At 41.8% G+C, this 20,323-nt stretch overlaps 1 protein-coding gene across 3 annotated transcripts in view; it reads left to right on the top strand.

Moving 5' to 3' along the window:
- The first annotated feature begins 446 nt into the window (after positions 1 to 446).
- Positions 447 to 20,323, top strand: part of RAD54L2 (RAD54 like 2) — a 145,479-nt gene continuing 125,602 nt past the window's right edge. Inside the window, exons 1-2 of one of the 3 annotated variants that reach the window (XM_045807239.2) lie at positions 447 to 639; positions 2,971 to 3,032. The gene's annotated coding sequence lies outside the window, so the exon portion shown is untranslated. Of the gene's footprint in view, positions 640 to 2,887; positions 3,033 to 20,323 lie in introns of all 3 variants that reach the window. The other 2 variants (XM_045807238.2, XM_087867010.1) reach the window with 2 other exon arrangements.

Here is a 20,323-nt window from a genome sequence, read left to right as displayed (position 1 = left end):
CATTGACAGCATCACCAATGATCGGGCCCCAATGTTGAACTCCACATCTCCGTGCCAGGCACTCGCATCTTCTCATTCAATGCTAACAAGCCTCCCCTACGTGAGGAATGAGGAGGAACCCAGGTTCAATTGAAGCACTTAGTAGCGAGCGTGCCTCTCTGGTGGCTGGCGGGGTGCAAACCCATTCTGTCGGACCCACCCTGGAACCGTTCCCAGGTGGATTCAGGCCTGGGATTTTCGTGCCGCATTCACTCCTGCAACGGTCATCTTGTAGCTTAGATGGCTCTATCCAGGGACGAACCATGGTCCACCCGGCGCTGGGGAAGAACGGCCTCCAGGCGGCTCTCAGCGGAACTTTACTGTCGGCAGCGCATGTTCCCGTCCGGGCGGCCGGGCGCGCGGGCCGGGAGGGGGACGCATTCTGGCGCGGACCGCGAGCCGAGCCTGCGAGCGCCGCCGCCGGAGAAGACCGACGCTTGGCCGGAGCCAGCCCGCGGCGCCCGGGCCTGGCCGGCCGCTTCCCGCCTCAGCCGCCACCCCCGCCCCCGCCGCCGCAGACGCCGCCGAGGCAGGAGCAGCGGGACGCGCAGCCACTTGGCCTTGTCCGGCCCCGCGCGGCGCGGAGCCGCGGCGCCGGAGGTGAGTGCCGGTGCCGGCCCCCGGCTCCCGGCTCGGGCCGCCGGGACCCGCAACAATGGGGGCCGAGTGGGGACGCGGCCCGGGCCCAAGGCGCTCAGCGGCCTGGGGCAGCAAGCCGGTCCCAGCGGCCCGGGCCTTGGGGCGCTGGATCCCCACTGGGAAACTCCGGTGGCCAGAGCCTTGGAGGGGGTCTTGGCCTCGACCCTGGGCCTCGGTGGCTTATATTTTGTATCTTGGTAGCCAGGAAAGGGAGTCATAGGGGCACGGAGACTTAACTCCAGTGGTGTGCGCTCTTGACGCTTGATGCGGACGCCCTGGTGGCTGACCATAGTTGGGGGGGGGGGGCTTGCGTTTGGAATTCTAGGGGCCTCAGGGTGCCGGGTCCGTAAGGCGCATCGGGATGTGTCTTCTTCCTCTCCCCTGCCTCCCGAGGTCTGTGAACTTGGCGGACTGGGGTCTGGCTGGGGAGAAGAGGCACTTAGAGTTTAGCTTCTCTGGGGTGACCAGTGATTAGTTCCTGCAAAGGCAGGAGCTCAGCTGGGCACAGGGGAGTTGAGCAAAGAGCTGGATTCTCCGGGGCCCAGATGCATCCTGGCGTTGAGGGGTTCTTGGGCAGGGAACTGAGTGTCACAAGAGTGCCACGGTGAGAAGTGTTGGCTACCTTGGCGTTAGGGTGAGGCCGGAGTTGTGATTTGGGGAGTATAGAGGAGTGTTGTTGGTAGGCTGCCGTGTTTGGTAGGCTGCTTTATGTGGGCCATGGTGGTGGCAGCCTGGGAGATGAACAAGAGAACTTTGCAGAGTGGGCTTCCCGATGGAGAATGACCTCTTCCTGCGGGGGAGTGGGTGACTCAGATCTGTTAGAATTCCTGTGCTTGCTAGTGGATGTGGCTGACTCTATTAGCGCCTGGGCACCAAGGTGGATGGGGCTGGAAAGGGGTTTGGGGGGCTAAAGGAGTTTGTTCCTGAGTAGAAGATAGTGTGAAATCATTCCTTCTCACTCCTAGTCAGAATGGTAATTGTCATTGACAATATTTTAAGAAAAGAATGTGTCGTGTTTGAATCCAAAGCTTGCTTCTGTTCATTTTTTTTCCTCCTGTTTTTGAGTTGTGACTCATACTTTCTTTTCAGCACTGTGGCTATTGTTTGTAATGCTAGCCAAACTTAATATGTAAATTCTAGGGGGTTTTAGTCCAATTCTTATAAATCTACATTAATTTAGGAGCCTGATTTCATTAATTTGTGTGTCATTGTTGAATGTGTGCAACTCTAGAGGGGGATGTGAAGACCCTAACAGTTTATGTTAATTGTTCTTCGTATCCCCAAATCCATCAAACTTCATTTTCTCCTACTGCCATGAAGTCATTATGTTGAATCTGTTAAATCTTAGGGACTGCCACTTGAGCTCTCACAGGACATTATCTTCGCTAGAAGTTTTATCCACCTTCAGTGAGTTTGGTCTGTACACTGTCTTTCCTCTGTATTATTCAAAGGCAGTGTGCAGACTCCAACTCTGAGGCCTGCAGCTGTGCACCAGAGCTCTGTGTGTAGCATTCAGACAAAAGTTGGTGTATTGTCTGTGGATGAGGTATCAAACCCTAGATGAAAAAAAAAAAAACCCAGCATCAGAATCATTGTACCTTCTGAGTTTATTTAGAGTTTTAAGAGGTACTGGAGTGTACTATAAATTTTCAGGTGAAATGTGAGGTAATTCTAACTATCTGTAGTTGTACTAATAGTTCTGGGGATTGGTTTTTTCCCCTTAATCTTAAAAAAATCATGTATTTCCCTTCAATTCTTTCTGTCTCTTTCTTTTAAATGTTTCTATTTTAAATAATTAATTCTTCCAAAAACTGATATCTGTTGAATTATGCCAGATACTGTGTTGGGCATTTCCACAGTGGCGATATTTATGACATTTTAATAGTTCTTAATTCAGAGGTCGCTATAGGTCTGTGAAGGAAGACATGATTCAGGTATATCAGGCTTTTAATCAGTAAAGCTGTTGAATGAAGTTTTTATACAGTGCTAATTTTGACTAGTGACAATTGATTATCTTCATATATTTTCATGAAAAAGGTTAGCTATAATGTGGTCACATTAGTATGGGATTGTTTTTGCATTATTTCATTTAAATACACCTGTTAACTTGAAGTATTTCTGTAGACGAACTGCACGTAACATATTGTTTCTGTGTGTGTCTGGATGAACAGTGATTTATAAATACTGTATATGTGCTTGGGTTCCCCAGGAAGCCGTCACACTTTCCTTTCCACTGTGGTTTGGGAGCATGAAGGCGTTGCTTACCCCCTTTGTCTGGTTCACTGTATGTAGGCTGGGAGTGTCTGCTGATCACTTGGAGTGCTGTCCCCTAGAACAGGAGGAATAAGATTGAGGTAAGACTCAGTGTATTTGAAATTACTTGCTTCTTGATATTCACTGCATAAAATATAATGTAAATTATATTTGAATTTTTTAAAATTGTTCATCTCCATTCTGATCTAGTAGAATGAAATTCCGTCCTTTGCTGTCTTCTCTATCTGTGTTTATATTTTGGCCAAAAATAAATGAAGAAATTTAAAATCAAGGCACTCACGTAATAAATTCTTGAAATACCTTTCAAAGGAAAATAAAAACTAGTTTACATACATTGTTTTGAAAACAAAGTGATTGCTGATAGAAATGTTTTTGACTACCTCTTAGTCAAATGAATCTACTTCAGAAACTCTTGGAAGGAAGGCTTAGAGTTTTTGCTTTCTTTAGGAAAATTCTGAGGTGCCTAATACAATAGGAAGGGCATGTCTTTAGAGTCACCCCACCTTTACCTCTTGCTTGCTTTTTGACCTGGGCAAGCCGTTAACCTCTCTGAGCCTTGTTTTTTATTTCATTTATTTCTTTCATCTGTAAAATGGGGTTAATATTACCATCTCTGCAGATTGTATTGAGGACTGGAGATGAGGCATAGAGCTTTGTGGGTGGTCAGTGCTTGCTGCTAGCAGTAGTGTGTTGCTGTTAGTAGATGTTAGCGTAGTTTGAAGTAGTAATGGGGGCATTACTCTCAGTAGTATTAGTAGTAGGAGTATGGCTGAGTGCTGTGTATGGATGAGGGGCTCAGTTTCTTTGATGAGGACGGCAGCCTGCTGTCTATACCTGTGTGCACTCTGGACAGGTGAGAGAATTGTCGAGGTAGTCTTTATCTAGTACTGGTGGGCAGGAATCCACACTATAAAGTCCAAGGTCATTTCTGGCACTGGTAGGTTTTTTCCTGGCAGTTTCTATGGAGAAGGCAGGAGGTAACTGTTTGGCATGTCCTTGTTTTGAGAACTGTAAGCATTCCCATTGACAGAGTGCTAGAGTATGCCAGGCAGCATGATGTTCTCTGTAGGCCATGATCAGGATGTTTCTCTAGCTTTCGTCTTGTGAGAGACCTGGTTTTGTCTTTTTGCTAGGAAAACTCCAGATGCTGGAGAGATTTGTCATTTTTCTCTAATTTGGGCTATTTTGATAGAATATAGCACTCTGTTCAGAAATGTTTTTGATGAACAGAAGGTTCACAGCCTTTGTTACAGAATTGTTCAGTTTTATTTTTTCCCTGAGAAGAAAAAAAGTCAAGAGAAAAATAAGTATGAGCCAGATAGAAGTGATTAGAAATAACTGGCCCTAAATCTCTTCTAGTCTTAGCGAAATCTCTCCTCCATTCCAGCTGGTCTTTAACTCCAGTTAAAAATAAATAATATTCCTTTGACCTTAAAATACAGTGAACATCTAGATCCTGGTATGTCTCTATTTCAACATCTCACAAGGACCTTTATGACCCAGCCTCTTCTGTATCTGCCTTTCTAGTCCCTCCTCTGCCACAATTCCTCTGGCCCTTGAGGCTCTAGCTATAGTGAACTCCTTGAGGGTCCCAGCATGCTCAGGCTAGTCCTCCTGCTAATTTTCCTCCCCATTCTAGTGGTTTTCTGGCTTGTGTTTACCAGGAATTAAGGCACCACCATCTCTTAAAAGATTCTTTGATTCTTTCTGGATTAAGCGGAATGCCTCTCTTTTGTGTGGCCATTGCAATTTGTCCAAGCTTCTTTCATAATTACACTGTACTCTTAACTTTTGGTATATTTTTGTGTTTTCCATGCTACGTTGTGACCTACTTGAGAATAGAGCCTTGTCTTGTTTATCCTTATATCCTAATACCAGCTCTGGCACAGAGTAGCTACTCAGTAAATGTTTGTTGAATGAACAAGTGAGTGACCTCTGATATGAAACGACAGGAAATCATTCCTTGTGGAGTTGGTGGTGTGATAAGAGTTCTGGTTTTATGGCTGCATAAAATCCTGGCTGCAACAGTGCTTCTGCCTTTGTACTTCCAGGTTGCTAAAAGCAGTATTGTGCTTGAAAATGTATTGCTTAATTCCATATGTTTATGGTTTCAGGCTGGGGGGCTATTGCTTGCTTTCTGTGGGTCTTGCAAAAGTTTCGTTTAGAAGAAATATAAGTTTTTCATTGGTATTATCTAGATCTTCCTTTGGCCGTTTACTGCTCTGAGCACTTTGTCCTCATGCATGAAGAAGAGTGACTAGTCAGTTTGGGTCACAAGGTCTCCAGACGACTAGTGGCCAGCCTGGGAGTAGGTAATGGATTTAACACCAGGATGTAGTGACTTTTACTGGCTGGTGGACTTTTGGGAGTTGAGCTCAATATTACCATTTTCAGGATACAAGGTTATTTGCCCAAACTTTATTCAGGAATTTGAACTCAGTGACTATGAAATTATCTGTACTAGTTCTTTGCTCAGCCTAATATTGTACTAACACTGAAACTGATGAATTAATTCTTTGTTAGGAGGCTATGTTCTGTTACTAACCCAGAAATTATGGAATTGTGCTGATTCATTAAGTCACCCTCTTGGTTCTTTGCGGTAAAATAATGAGAGTGTACTATCTAAATTACTTTGGTTTAATTGTCATGGTTGATCGGACCACATAGGAATCCCACTGAAGGCCAGGTGTGAGGAACCTTATTAAAACCTACATAATGCAGTTCTTCTTTCATGTAGGTGACAAACATAGCAGCTTGCAGAAAAGGACAGCATGAAAAGTAACTGTAGTTAGGTTAAAGATAAAAATTGATATGAGATAAGGAAAACTGAAACAAAGTATAAGACATTAAATATGGCAAGCAACTGTGAAGTTGAAGATATTTTGTGAGCAGTGTTGAGATTTTGAGAAGGAAATTGTTATAATATAGATTAGAAGCAATAAAAACAAGGATCATTTCAGCCAGCACAGACACATTAGCAGTACTAGCGCCCACTTATGGTCTTATAACACCATCGTGAAAGTTGTACATAGGCAGAAATGAAAATGTTTGCTTTGTGATAAGTATACCTTGCACATGTATCATATTATAGTTCATAAAACTTCCATATGCATTTCCTTTACTTGACCCTCCCAACAACCTTGTGACGCAGGTAGCTCCATTTTACAGATGAGGAAGCACACACAAAGGTGAAGTGGCTTGCTTTCAAGTGCACAAAGCCAATAAGAAGAAAAGCTGGACTTGATGCCAGGTTTTCTGATCCTAAGTTTAGGACCCCTTTTATGTCCTCATAGGATATTGTTAGGGCTTCGGTTTGCGGGGATAGTTACTCCTTATTCCAGGCTTCTGGCCTATAAAAGGTACACACAAAGAAGGTAGTGCCACACAGGGAGTAGAGCATCTGCTCTGTTAAAAGTAGCCCAGAAACTCTAAAGGACTGGATGGGGGAGGAACCTAGAGGGAGCCCCACCCTCCACATAGATCACTTAGTAGTCCTCAAGAGAAAAACCCAGAACTAGGTGATGTTTTTACAATATTTGACACTAGTAGTGATCTTCCTCCTAACGTGATGATGTATAGAAATGGACCAAAAAAAAAAAAAAAAAGTTTGGGAAAGAATTCTTTAGGTGCAATTCTAACTCGAGCTCAGGCTCTTTGCTTTCATTGTGCTTTCTAGTTCCAGTGTCACCCCCATACCATCTCTCTGCCTTTCTCTTCCCCACTGTTTCACCCACCTCTTTAGCTTGGATGCCAGTTGGCCATGGCCCATAGTTTCAGTGCTGCCTTTCCTGGGTTTGAGAACCCTTTACCTGCCTGCCTTTGTCTGCTCTGCCAGTTGCCATCCCTAAAATTTCTCCTCTGGCTTCTTTTGCTAACCCTAGACTGCTCAGTCTTTCTGGGGAGTGAGGAAAATGGGATGTCTTGCTGACAGCAGTTCCCACTGCCTCCGCTTGAGTTGAGCTCTGTCTGTCCCTCATGGTGTTCCTGTGCTGCCTTCTCAGGGTCTCATTTCCTGCAGCAACTTTTGCATGTTTCCCAAGCCTCGTTTTTCATTTTTAATTAAAAAAAATATTATTATTATTTTTTTAAAGTAATCTCTATACCCAACATGAGACTCAAACCCACAACCGCAAGATCAAGGGTCACAGCTCTACCAGCTGAGCCGGCTAGGTGCCCCAAGGCTCATTTTTTCTATAGGCCCTAGACCTGCCCTCTATGTCCCCCATTCTTGACCATGACCTCACTTTAAGGCTCCTGCTCCCTATATTTTCCCCTTACCTTTCTATCATGACACTTTCTTCCCTTTATTTCTTTCTTTCTTTCTTTCTTTCTTTCTTTCTTTCTTTCTTTCTTTCTTTCTTTCTTTCAGATTTATTTATTTATTTTAGAGAGGCAGAGAGAGCATGAACAGGAGGGGCAGAGGGAGTGGGAGAGAGAATCCCAGGCAGACTGTGCTGAGTGTGGAGCCCGACACAGGGCTGGATCCCACGACCCTGAGATCACGAACTGAGCTGAATGAAACCAAGAGTCAGAGGCTTGACTGACTGTGCCACCCAGGCGCCCCTTTGTCATGACACTTTCATGGTTTAGAATCTCTTGCTTTTGGAAAGTCCTTGACTTTTTAACTTTTTTCCCCCTGATTATACTAGTAATATATGAGCGCAGTAAAATTCAGGCATTTTTAAATAAGGAAAGGAACCCATAATCCCATGTCTCCGTGTTAATCACCATTAAGAATTCAGTCTATTTAGGCTGGGGTCGTGATCTCGGGGTGGTAAGATAGAGCCCTGTGTGGAGCGCGGAGTCTGCTTGAGACTTCCTCTTCCTCTCCCTCTGCCTGTTCCTTGCACGGGCATGCACGTGCACTCTCTTTCAAATAAATCAATCAATCAAAAAAAAAAAGAATTCGGTCTATATTTATCCACATTTTTTTTTCTACTGGATATGCTAATGCGTGTATGGGTGCATGTGTATGTGTGAGAGAGAGATAAAGTAATTCCTTTTTACAGAAGTGGGATTACGGTATACCTACTCTTCTAGAACTTCTTTTTCATTTAATGCTTTTGTCTTGGGCATTTTCCCATGTTTAATACACATATCTGTCATATATTTTAATAGTTACATAGTATTATATTATATATCTGTATCAATTTTTCTAGTCCCCTGGTGATAGACGTTTGTTTCTGTCTTTGCAGCTATAAGCATCCTTGCATATATGTATCTTTATATACTTTTTTGTATACATTGTATACATCTTTCTATACTTTGTACACTTCTTAAGATAAAATCCTGCAAGTGGATTTTCTATGTCAAAGGATATGTCAAAAGTTTTAGAATTTTTAAAATTTTTCTAGATAATACCAAATAACTGAAGAGATTGTATTTATAGTTCTCCTTTAACACTGACCATTATCAAATATTTTTAATCTTTGCCAATTTGAAGCTTAATTTTGAACTAATTTTTTGAAGCCTAGATAACATTTTCTTATTGAGGAAGATGAGCATCTTTTCATGTGTTTATTTCATATATATTAATTTATTAATTAATTAGTTGATTAATCAGTGTCTCCTTTCTACCATCTTCCTAACCTCCTCTCCCCTTTTGATTTTTATCTACATGTAAGGTAGAACCATAGTAACTTTACTTAGCTCTGGGCCTCTCATGCCACCCTAGCCCTCTCCTTCCTATCCCTGTTTCTTATTTAAAATGCAATTTTACTGCCATTTCCTTACCACCTGTTTTATCTATATCTCTTAATGCTTTGTGGTCTGGCTTCTGGTCTTACATTTCTCCTGGACACTATCTCTGAGGTGAATTCCTTATTTCCAGGACAACAATTCTTTTTCTTGTGTTTGTTCTCCCTTGTTTTGACCACCTCCCCACTCTCCACCATCTTTGCAGGGAGGGAAGCCATGCATGAGTGGACTTTTTATTATGGAAAATTTCAAACATATACAACAACTGGTTGTATAGTATATGAACCCCAGGTACTCACCCAATTTCGACAATTATCACCATTTCCCCAATTTTTTCTTTCAGTTGTCCTCCCACTTTTTGGTTGTTGTTGGCATATTTCAAAGCTAAATCTCAAACACTGTCACTGAGTGTATATCTCTTATAAGAACATTTTTTATTAAAGATTTTATTTATTTATTTGATAGAGCATGTCTGCGCATAGCAGGGGGAGAGGCAGAGTGAGAGGGAGAAGCAGACTCCCTGCTGATCAGGGAGCCCAATATGAGGCTCCATCCCAGGACCCTGAGATCATGACCTGAGCCAAAGGCAGACGCTTAATCGACTGAGCCACCCAGGCACCCCAAGAACATTCTATTTTTTAAACATCATTACCTTGCTATTTTCTACCCTAATCAAAATTAACAATATATTTTATTTTTTTTTTAAAGATTTTATTTATGAGAGAGAGAGAGAGAGAGAGAAAGCACAAGCAGGGGGAGGGGCAGAGGGAGTGGGAGAAGCAGAGTCCCTGCTGAGCCCGATGTGGTGGCTCAATTGCAGGGCTCCCGGATCATGACCTGAGCCAAAGGCAGACACTTAATTGACTGATCCACCCAGGTGCCCCAGGACTTGATTTCTTTCTTTTCTTTTCTTTTCTTTTCTTTTCTTTTCTTTTCTTTTCTTTTCTTCCTTCCTTTTTTTTTTTTTTTCCCTGATACCTGCTGTTTAACTTGGGCAGTTTATAAGCTTGTTTTCTCTTCTTGAATGGTAGTGAGGATAATCATGATAATTCTGTCTCATAGGATTGTTGTGAGATTATCTCATATACTTCCACATAAAGTGCTTCGCACAGTGCTTTACTTACATGGGGCACAAACATTTTTTGTCTCACTCTGTCTCCATTCATTCATTCATTCATTCAGCAGATTATTTTTTTGAGCATGTATGTTTTAGCTGAAGAGGAAGCACTGACCTTGGCTTCTAGGATTCTACCGTCTTGATTAGCTGCCTAACTCTCAGATGTGCCTTTGTAAAAGCCCTTCCTTTTGTCTCCCTGGATATGGATGTAACCCAGGTTTGTTGTTTTCCTCTTCTATTCCCTCTTAGCCCATCCCTCAGAGACCTAGCTCTTTCATTCCCACCGCTTCAGGCAGTCCACGTTACTCAGTTCTATAAATGTGAGGTCTTTACAAAGCAACAAACCTACATTTCATCCTGACTTTTGGACATTTCTGTCTGACCAGGGGGACGAGTGTAAAGTGCACTGGATTGAGTCTGCAAATCAGGGCTGCAACTCCATCTCAGCCACGAACTTCATGGCTTGGGCAATTCAGTCACCTCTCTTGGTCTAGGTCAGAAGGATGGAAGGGCTGAATTAGAGTCTGAAGTCCTAGCCAGTTTTAAAGGCCTGTCAGCTGTGAGAAGGTGGGTTTAGAAATGTCCTCAGCATAGATGGAACCATAGCCACCATTTTCCGCAAACAAGTTTCTGGCTTCCCCCACCTGGTCTCTCCTGGGAAATCCAGGCTTTACCCTGTGGCTCTTCTCTCTCATTTGTACTCACCATAGGGCTGGTTACCTCATAGCTAGATCTTCAGATGATCTTGATTCCTGGTTCTTCCTGGAACACATTGTTAGCTCCTTTCAGCTTTGCATCTGTATTCACATTGTGTCCTCTGGTCGTATTCATGTTGTTTCCCCTAACCTGTGTTCTGGCCATTGAAATTATGACCATCCTTGTAGGTTTAATTCAGGTGACAGCTTCATCCACTTTCGGAAGTGAGTCTTCCCTCTTCTGACTCTCATGACTGGCAGTGTATCAGTGACATTTCACAGGATGCCTGGTTTCATGTATTTGCGTAAGATTTTTTTGTTTTGTTTTTACCTTCTAGTTTGTAATCCCCTTTAGTACAGGTACACATTTACATTGTGTGTAATTTTGCATCATACAGTGTTTAGCACAGTTCGTTGTGCTGATAGTTTTGCAATAAATACTGATTGAATAAGTGAGCTAAAGTGGACTTTGCTTCAAGGTAAGAACATTTACAGAAATGTTTTTAAACTCGGGTGTTCAGAGGATGTGATAATTACAGTCAAGAATGAAGAAGGCCTAGCTTGTGAAATGGTACAAATGGTACTAATTTAGGTACTAATTCCTCAATTCCAAAATTCAGAGAATCCTCTACTTCTCTGTCCTGTCTCAGAGTTGGGAGATTTTTCTGACTCTTGGATAATATGACTTAGCTTCTCCAAAGCATCTCCAGTAACACTGTTGTCATTATGGAGTAGCTAAAGGTAATCAATAATTATTGAAAGCTAACTTACTGTGTGCTAGGGAATGCACTAATTATTTTTTCACTTAATTTAAAAAATCTTACATGAGATATGCACTTAATTATTCTCATTTTATAAATGAAACCTAGGCTTAGAAAAATTAAGAAACTTCTTCAGTGTCCTTTAGATAGAAGGTGGCGATGCTGGGACTCTGACCCAGGCCATCTCATCTCAGAGCCCATATTCTTTTGTTATATATTTATTTATTTATTTATTTATTTATTTATTTATTTATTTATTTATTTATTTATTTTCAGAGCCCATATTCTTAATTGATTTACTGCTTTCCTGTCCAAAACACATTTATTGCCAGTTGGCTCTTTGATGTTTATTTTCCACTCATCCCTTATCAAATACCTTGCATGAGTTTTTTTTATTTTTTTCTTTCCCAAACTAACTGTCCTTCTGTTGTTCCTGATTTTGATGAAGGGATGCTGTTGCTCTTGCAGTCATCCAGATTTTAAGCCTCAGAGTCCTATTTAATTCCTCTGTTTCTTTCCCATGCAGAAAATTCTGTTGAGTTTTCCTTGGTAGTGCTTTACCCCTGCTATTCTTTCTGGTTTCTTTGCCTTTCCCTTAACCCAAGCCCTTCAGGTCTAGTCCTGGATTGTGACAGCTAATTTTCCTTCCTCCATTCTCTCATTTTTGCAGTTCTGAAAATATTGCCTTTCACCCATCTATCTCCACTTAAAAATCCGTCTGTGGTTCCTGTAGCTGGTATTTCTAAAAGCCAGTTTTCAGATAGTGTCATAATCACCTGTGGGGCTTCTTTAAAGTGTGTAAAGTCGTCAGAATAACCCTATGAGATCAGTGCTATTATTTGCAGTTTAGAGATGAGAAAACAGAGGCTTAACCAGACTGAGTCACTTATGTAAGATCACTATTGGTGGGAACTGGGGAGCTATGTATTTTTAATAAGCTCTTCAGATTCTGATGCCCTGAAAAACACCAGATTGAGGAAGCACTAGGCAGCCTTCAACTCCTTTTAGAATTCCTTCTGTAAATGTCTTTGTGGTTTCAGTGACCCCTCCATATGTGAAATTTATGTAGCATTTGACTCTTGATTATGCCCATCTTGCTGATGTCTTTCCTTAATAGTGTACTCACCTGGCTGGTTCTTCCTCTGCCTTTCTGACTTTCTCTGCAGATTACTTAACTGTTCTCCACTCTGTCGTGGTTTGGCCTGTTGTTGGCTATCCTTCCCCCTCTACACACACTTTCTGAGTCTCTTGCGTATTTGGGGCTTCAGCTACCTGAGTATGGCAGGAACACCTAAATCTGTATCTCTGACCCCAATTCATTTTCCAGCTGTTTCTGGCATTTTACTATTTAATGATACTATTATGTACACCATTGTTCAAGCTTGGAAACCGGGGCCATGGATAAGAGCTTAGAGTTAGAAGTCTTAAGTTGAAATCCAATTCTACTACTTTCTAGCTGGGTATAATTGGGACAGGTCACTTAACCTCTCTAAAACCTTAGATTTCTTCTTCGTGGAATTGGGATAACATTACTTTCCTCATGGTATTGTGAAGATATAATGAGAGAATGTCAATAAAACATTTAATAATTTTGTTAATATTTATGGAGCCTTTCCTATGTACCAAGGACTGTGTTGGATGCTGGGGAGATGGTGGTGAGGAAGGCTGCCCTCATGGGGCTCCGGTTGGCTACTGAAGCCTTACTGGGTTTGTCTCCTCAGTCTCTAATGTTTCTACTTTCTCCTTTTTCATTTCCCCTATTGTGGTTCAGGGTCTCACCACCTTTTGTCCAGTGTTACAGCAGTTTCCTACCTAATCTCCTTGCCTTCCAAAGCCACGAGAGTGTTCTTTTTCTTTTTTACTTATTTTTTTAGGGAGAGAGAGTGCATGTGTGCAAGCAGGGGTGGGGGGATAAGGACAGAGAGAGAAAGAATCTTAAGAGAGAGAGGCTGGGCATGGAGCCTGACTCGGGGCTTGATCTCACAGCCCTGAGATCATGAACTGAGCTGAAATCAAGAGTCAGACGCTTAACTGACTGAGCCACCCAGGCGCCCCAGAGCATTCTTTTTGGGAATTTAGATAATGCCACTTATCGTTTAGTGGTTCTCTTTAGGGGCATATAAACTATGGGGAGGATTGCATGGAGATAGTCCACTTCTGAGCTCAGTAGAGAAGGGCTCGATAGTATAATGGTTATGTCTGCCAGAGATAGAGACAGGAATGTGTTGCCAAGTGCCACATATTTGCCAATCCTTGTATAGGACGAAGTTCAGACTCCTTAGCAAGGTCTTCAGGACACTGTTGGATCAGGATCTGGCCTGTCCACTTCTCATCTCTTGCAATCTCCCCATTTACTCCCCCAACCTATCGTCCCATGGAACTGAGCTTGTGCATGTGTCATTCCCTCTCCATGAATGACTTCATCCTCTTCTTAAAGCTCTGTCCTTTTTTTTTTTTTTAAGACCGACTGATTTATTTATTTATCAGAGAGAGAGAGAGAAAATGCACAAGCAGGGGGAGGGCAGGCAGAGGGAGAAGCAGACTCCCCGCTGAGCAGGGAGCCTGATGCGGGACTCAGTCCCAGGGTTCTGGGATCATGACCCGAGCTAAAGGCAGATGCTTAACTGACTGAGCCACCCAAGCATCCCAAGGTTCGTCCTTTAACATTCAGATCTGTTGTCTGCTCTGGAAAACCTTGCCCAGCCTTTCCAGGTAAAATTATTTCCTTCTCTGTCCTGTAGAACCTTAATTTATCCGTATATCCATCCTTCGTTCCTCCTCCTCCTCCTTTTTTTTTTTTTTTTTTTTTTGAGAGAGGGATAGAGTACGTGCGCACTGTGTGGGGAGAAGGAGCAAAGGGACCCATATTTATTAAGAGAGAGAATCTTAAACAGGCTCCACACACAGTGCAGAGACTGATGAGGGGCTCGATCTCACGACCCTAAGATGATGACCTGAGCTAAAAGAAACCAAGAGTCAGATGCTTAACTGACTGAGCCATCCAGGCACCCCCCCTTCCTTCATTCTTCTGAAATATAATTCACATATCATAAATTTCATCATTTTAAAGTCTTTAATTCAGTGGCTTTTAGTACATTACAAGATTATACAACCATTGCCACTGTCTAATTCCAGGGCATTTCATTGCTACAAAAAGCAACCCATATTTATTAAGTTATCACTCCCTATTCTCCCTTCCCCTATCTCCTGGTAACCACTAATCTACTTTCTATTTCTATGGATTTGCCTATTCTGGGCATATCAGATAAATGGCATCAGACAGTATGTGGCCTTCTGTGACTGACTTGTTTCACTTAGCATGTTTTCAAAGTTCATCCATGTTATAGCATGTGTCATTCCCTTTTATTCCCTTTTATTGCTGAGTAGTATTCCATTCTTTGGATATGCTACATTTTGTTAATCCAGTCATCAGTTGAACCTTAGTCATATGTTGTACTTTCCAGGTTGCTCACAGTGTATGCTTACATATCTGTGTCAGTTAATGGGATGATCCCTGGAGTAATGGGACGATCCCTGGAGGGCTCTAGTCATCGCTCTGTGACCAGGATTCTCTCTGTGTGTCTTCAGTGTCTGCCAGTATTAGTCAATAGTAGATGTTTAGTCAGTATTCAGTGATGAATTGTTTTATCTACCTTTCCAGAAAACCTGACACTTTCTGCCTTTTCAGCATTCCTCAGATCCAAGCTATGATTCCTGTGCAGAGAATGTCCTTTCCTTCCTTCCTCACTTGTCTAATTCTGCTGTGCTTCAAAGTTGTTTCAAGGTCTGCCTCCTCCAGAAAGCCTTCCAACAGCATTTAAACCTCAGATGCTATTGCTTCCTTCTCTGAACTCTGGTGCATTTGGGGTCTCTATCATTCATTAGGCACTTAATAAATATAATCTTAACTCTGTCCTTAACTAGATTGGCAATAAGCCCACCAACACTGATTCCTTTTTTGCGCTCCCAATAAAAAGTTACTCTAATTATGTAATGGAATTACATCTAACATTTTACCTTAAATTGAACTATTCTTTGCAAAAGGCAAAAAAAGACAAGAAATAATGACTTAAATAGTGAGGTAATTTCTACTCACCGTTTTACTCAGTGAATGAGTACCCACAGGCAGTATATGCAGGCAGTGTTGTTAGAGTTAATATGACAAAATCTATACAGTTAAAGAATTCTTGACCATTGGCAGAAGAGAAATCTGTTTAGATGGTGTGGTGATGAGTTGGTAACTATTCTACCAAAAAAGAAGAAGGAAGAGAAGGAGAAGGAAGGGGAAGAAGAAGAAGAAGGAGAATAATAATAATGGTGAGCCATAGAGAATTGTTGATGTAAAAAGATTTGTTGGAAGTGATAAGGAAGAGGATGAATAGGGAAAGCCTGCAAGCTGGAATCTTCATAAAATTACTGGACCGGTCCAAGCAGCAAAACACATGAGAGTTTAATTTCTGAATACTATAACCTTTCGGAATTATTTTTAGTGTATATATCTATAGGGATACACACATGAAACTATTTATAGTGTATTTATGTGGGCAATTGAAAAGACTTTTCGAGGGTGACTTTATTGATGATCTTTTGCTTTAGGCTTTCATGGGAGTGCTATCTAAGATGAGGCCTCGGTAGTAGGTACCAGTGAATTTTTGTTGGCAGTGTGAGAGTGTGGTCACTGGATGTGGATATGAATAGGGGCAGTCACAGCCTGAAAAATAAGATACTACTAAGGATGGGGATGAGGCCAAGGAGGATTTGTTCACTGATTGTTTGACTTTACAGAGAGAAGATACATGTTTAAAGACTAAATGCTGATGTGACAGTTATAAAGTCGTATCTATTATAAAACAAAAGAATAAAGAAGACGACTTTTTTGGTAAAACTACCATCCAAAAATAAAAATGGTTAACCTTTTGGTTCATTTCCTTCGTGTGTGTATGTGTGTTTCCTGTGCATATGTAAGTACTTGCATGAGTGTTATTTTTTAAATGGGGGATTTAAATATTAATAAGCTTTTTTGTGCTTTTTATACAAAATTATATTGTAAAAATGGTCTTGAAACTCTTCCCCTAAAATTTGCTATGTTCTCAGAGAGACTCTTCCTCTAAAGGTTAGAAGCCTCTTCGACAGAGCCACCTGTTTCATATATTGGTAGATTTATTTGTTCATGAACCTTACCAGGTCTGTCTTGCAAGCTCTGGTTAGGGCAAGTTGGAATTTACAGAGTTGACCCAGCCAGTGCTCTTAGCCCAAATTCCTCCATCAGAGAGACCTGTGACCTGATCTCATCTGTCAGACGGCCCCTGATAGACTTGTTTTTCATCTATTGACACTGGAGTGGATATTTCAGATTCAGTGTTTTTAAAAACATTTTATTTTTTATTTTTATTTTTTTTAAAGATTTTATTTATTTATTTGACAGAGATAGAGACAGCCAGCGAGAGAGGGAACACAAGCAGGGGGAGTGGGAGAGGAAGAAGCAGGCTCACAGCGGAGGAGCCTGATGTGGGGCTCGATCCCATAACGCTGGGATCACGCCCTGAGCCGAAGGCAGACGCTCAACCGCTGTGCCACCCAGGTGCCCCTAAAAACATTTTAGATGCTTAGAGGAAGACTTGATTTTTTTAAAATTAAAATTAAATCAAAATCAAAACCATATGCTGTGGCAGCATCTTAAAGAACAATTCCATGTCAAGGGCATTTTGGCTAGTTTTTCTCCCTTGAAGCCTCACTTCTCATACTATTATTCCGTAAGTGAAAGTAGCAAAGAATGCCTTTGTGAGGTATAAAATCATTGCATTACTTCTGAGAATTCAAATCTGTGAAACAGTAACAGCATCAATAAAATAGCATATTGAAGCGGAAACTGTTACTCTTTCACATTTAATATGTTTAAATTTTGTATCTGCTGATATTCTTCCTTTCCCAGGTTACGTCTCTCAAGCGATCTAGCTTCTCATAAGGAATCTTGAATCTTCATGTGGGTAGAACATTTGGTTCTTACTGCTTACATAAATTTTATTTCTAGCTTAAAGGGAGAAAATCTCTGTCCTGGCTATTTTTCAGTTAGTAACTTTGGTGTCTTACACTTCGTCACTTTTGCCTCACCTGGATCTGAACAATACATCCCAGAGCCCTATTTGGTTCCCTTCCTCTGTGACTGGGCCTTTTGGTGTGGGTTATTCTCACTGTCTGCGTGTTCTTCTCTCCCCTGCTGTTTTATTCACTCATTGTTTGTCGACTTGGTTTATCCAGTTTTGTCTGGATGGAATGCCTATTTTCTGGGCTTGGGGCCAATTTTTTACTTAACTTTTGGGTAAAACTGTACAGTATCCCAGCTACTGTCTGAAGAGATGAGCTTTCCAAAAGCAGTTTTATTTGTTTAGAAACCAGATAGCACATATTACCGTGGGAGATATTACACACATATCAGAAAGAAAAACAGGCTCTCCCTAAGTGGAACACGGGTTGTCTATATGAGAACCAACATACTGCTGTATACTGGGCAGTCTCACCTACTGGGGTTTTCAAATGGGCTGCAATAAGACAATAGTGTTTTCATGAGAGACACTGTAAGTTTCACATCTATGTAGGATTTGTTTGCGTTGTGTTAGGTTATTAAGTACTTATTATGTTGCTAGGTCATATGCTGTGTGAGCCCTTACTGCACCTGATGTGTAGGTGTCATTTTCCCAGATGAGGAGAAGGTCAATAATTTGTTCCAATTAACTGGTGCCTTTAACCTGGGTCTCTCTGACACCGCTTTGTGATATACCTACTGCTTCTTCATCGTTGCTGATAGTAAAAGCTGGGATATGCATGACATCTGGTCTCTAGCCTGGGCTGGTGTCTGAGGAGTAGGTGACAGCAGCACCCAAAGCACTGGTTAGGGAAACCTGGAAGAGAAGCCTCCTGTGTCTTTTACTCTTTCATTGAGACTTGAAGAACAGTACTCCATTAGCTGTTTATTTTACCTTCTGAATGGTTCTCAAGTCTGGTGTTTCCTCTGTCTTTTTAACTGGCCCTATTGCCTGTCTTTTACTCCATCTTCACATTTCTTCCAGCAAGTTTTTTTCCTAGGCCATGTTTTGAACTTAGAGTATGCTAAATACTGAACTGAGTGGACCTTTACTGCTACTCAGTATTCTTTGTTTACTAGTACCCCAGGAGGCTATATCCTTAAGTAATGGCTTTGGTTTCATATGATGTTTGAGCTTTCCAAGTACTGGTTCTCAGTCATCACTTCCATTCATTCTCCCAAGCTTCGTAGAACAGCCTGATCCAAGATTTCAGAGCCTCTTTATGTCACGGTACAGAGAATGTGCATTTTACTTTTATTTTATTTTATTTTTGTTATAAAAATGATTTTATTTATTTGAGAGAGAGGGAACACATGTGGGTGTGTTCACACACGTGGAGAGGAGCAGAGGGAGAGGGATAAGCAGACTCTGCACTAAGTACAGAGCCTGTTGGGAGGCCCGACCTCACGACCCCGAGATCATGACCTGATCCAAAATCAAGAGTCAGGTCTTTAACCTACTGAGCCACCCAGGCACCCCCCCAGAGAATATGCATATTTGTAAAAGGACCTCTTGGTTTGTAACGTCATGGTCTCTGTGCCAGTCACCCCCCCCCCGCCCCAGTGTGTTTATCAAAAATCAAAAGGGTCAGCAGTTAGACTGTAGTAATAGCATAGTATTTGCTTTATCATTTTTGTGAGAAGGAGTTATTCCTTTTTAACTCTTTTCTATGTGTAAGCATTTGGTAGTACATGTAGTGAGTTTTAACTGATCGTTAACTCTGCAGATAATGAAAGTATTGACTTTCCCTGACACTGAAAAAGGCTCAGGTGTGGGAGGATTAGTTACTAGGTGGTAGAGTATCGGCTTGTCCTCCACAGATCATAATCCCTTTCCTTTCACTAATGTTCCTCTCAATTCCCTAAATATGCTGTGGTTATTTTCAAATCTTCCTTAAAAATCGATTATAGTAGCCCTCCTTAACCTGTGGGGGATGTGTTCCAAGAGCCCCAGTGAATGCCTGAAGGTGCAGATAGTACCAAATGCTATATGTACTGTGTTTTTTCTTATATATACATACCTATGGTAAAGTTTAATTTTATGAATTAGGCACAGTAAGAGATTAACAATAAAAATGATAGAACAATTATTAACAATAGACTATAATAAAAATTATGTGAATGTGGTCTCTTTTCTCTCAAAATATCTAACTGTATTGTACTCACCCTTTGTGTGACGATGTGAGATGATAAAATGCCTGTGTGATGAGATGCAGTGAGGCGAATGACGTAGGCACTGTAATGTAGTGTTAGGCTACTACTGACCTGACGATATGTCAGAAGGAAGACCATCTGCAGATAAGGGGGGATCAGTGTACTTCCTGTCAAGTTTAGAGGCGGCCTAGAGGTGACACCTTTTGGAAAGCAAAATTAAATAATTGATTCAGCTATTGATGTGTTTGTCAGGATTTTGAGTTAGCTGGCTCTAGAGTCTTTATCCTGGTGTTAATGCATTGTATAGATAATAAGTCTTTTGAAGTGTTTGAAGCTGCTGCCAGGGCTTGGTAAGGACCAAGGAAATCTCCAGTCCAGGAGTATCTTTTCCAAAGCAAGGAAGGAATTTGTTTCTGCCTTACACAGGAAAACAAATGCTTACTGTGGGCCACAATTAGCAGAATACAGTAGACTTGGAGTCCTCCATTACATGTAACTGAAGATGTGAGATCTGTTATCTGGGATGCCCAACCAAATGTAAACAGAGCAAGGAGTTAGAAATAGGCTAGATATGAGGTGTAAGAGGTGCTCTTGGAGTCTTCCTTTTCTAGGTTCCTGGCTGGCTTAGTCGGTAGAGCATGAACATGTGTCTCTTGATCTCAGGGTTTTGAGTTCAAGCCCCACATTGGGCATGGAGCCTACTTAAAAGTAAATAAAGGGGTGCCTGGGTGGCTCAGTCGGTTAAGCATCTGCCTTTGGCTCAGGTCATGATCCCAGTGCCCTGGGATTGAGCCCTGCTGTGGGCTCTCTGCTCTGCAGGGAATCTGCTACTCTCTCCCCCTGCTCTCGTGCGCATGCTCTCTCT

The sequence above is a fragment of the Ursus americanus genome, chromosome 14, assembly GCF_024610735.1.
Source record: "Ursus americanus isolate L20-20 chromosome 14, mUrsAme1.1.p, whole genome shotgun sequence".
In the NCBI taxonomy this organism is placed as follows: domain Eukaryota; kingdom Metazoa; phylum Chordata; class Mammalia; order Carnivora; family Ursidae; genus Ursus; species Ursus americanus.
The sequence above is the reverse complement of the archived record's forward strand: the minus strand, read 5'-3'. Positions and strand labels throughout refer to the sequence as shown.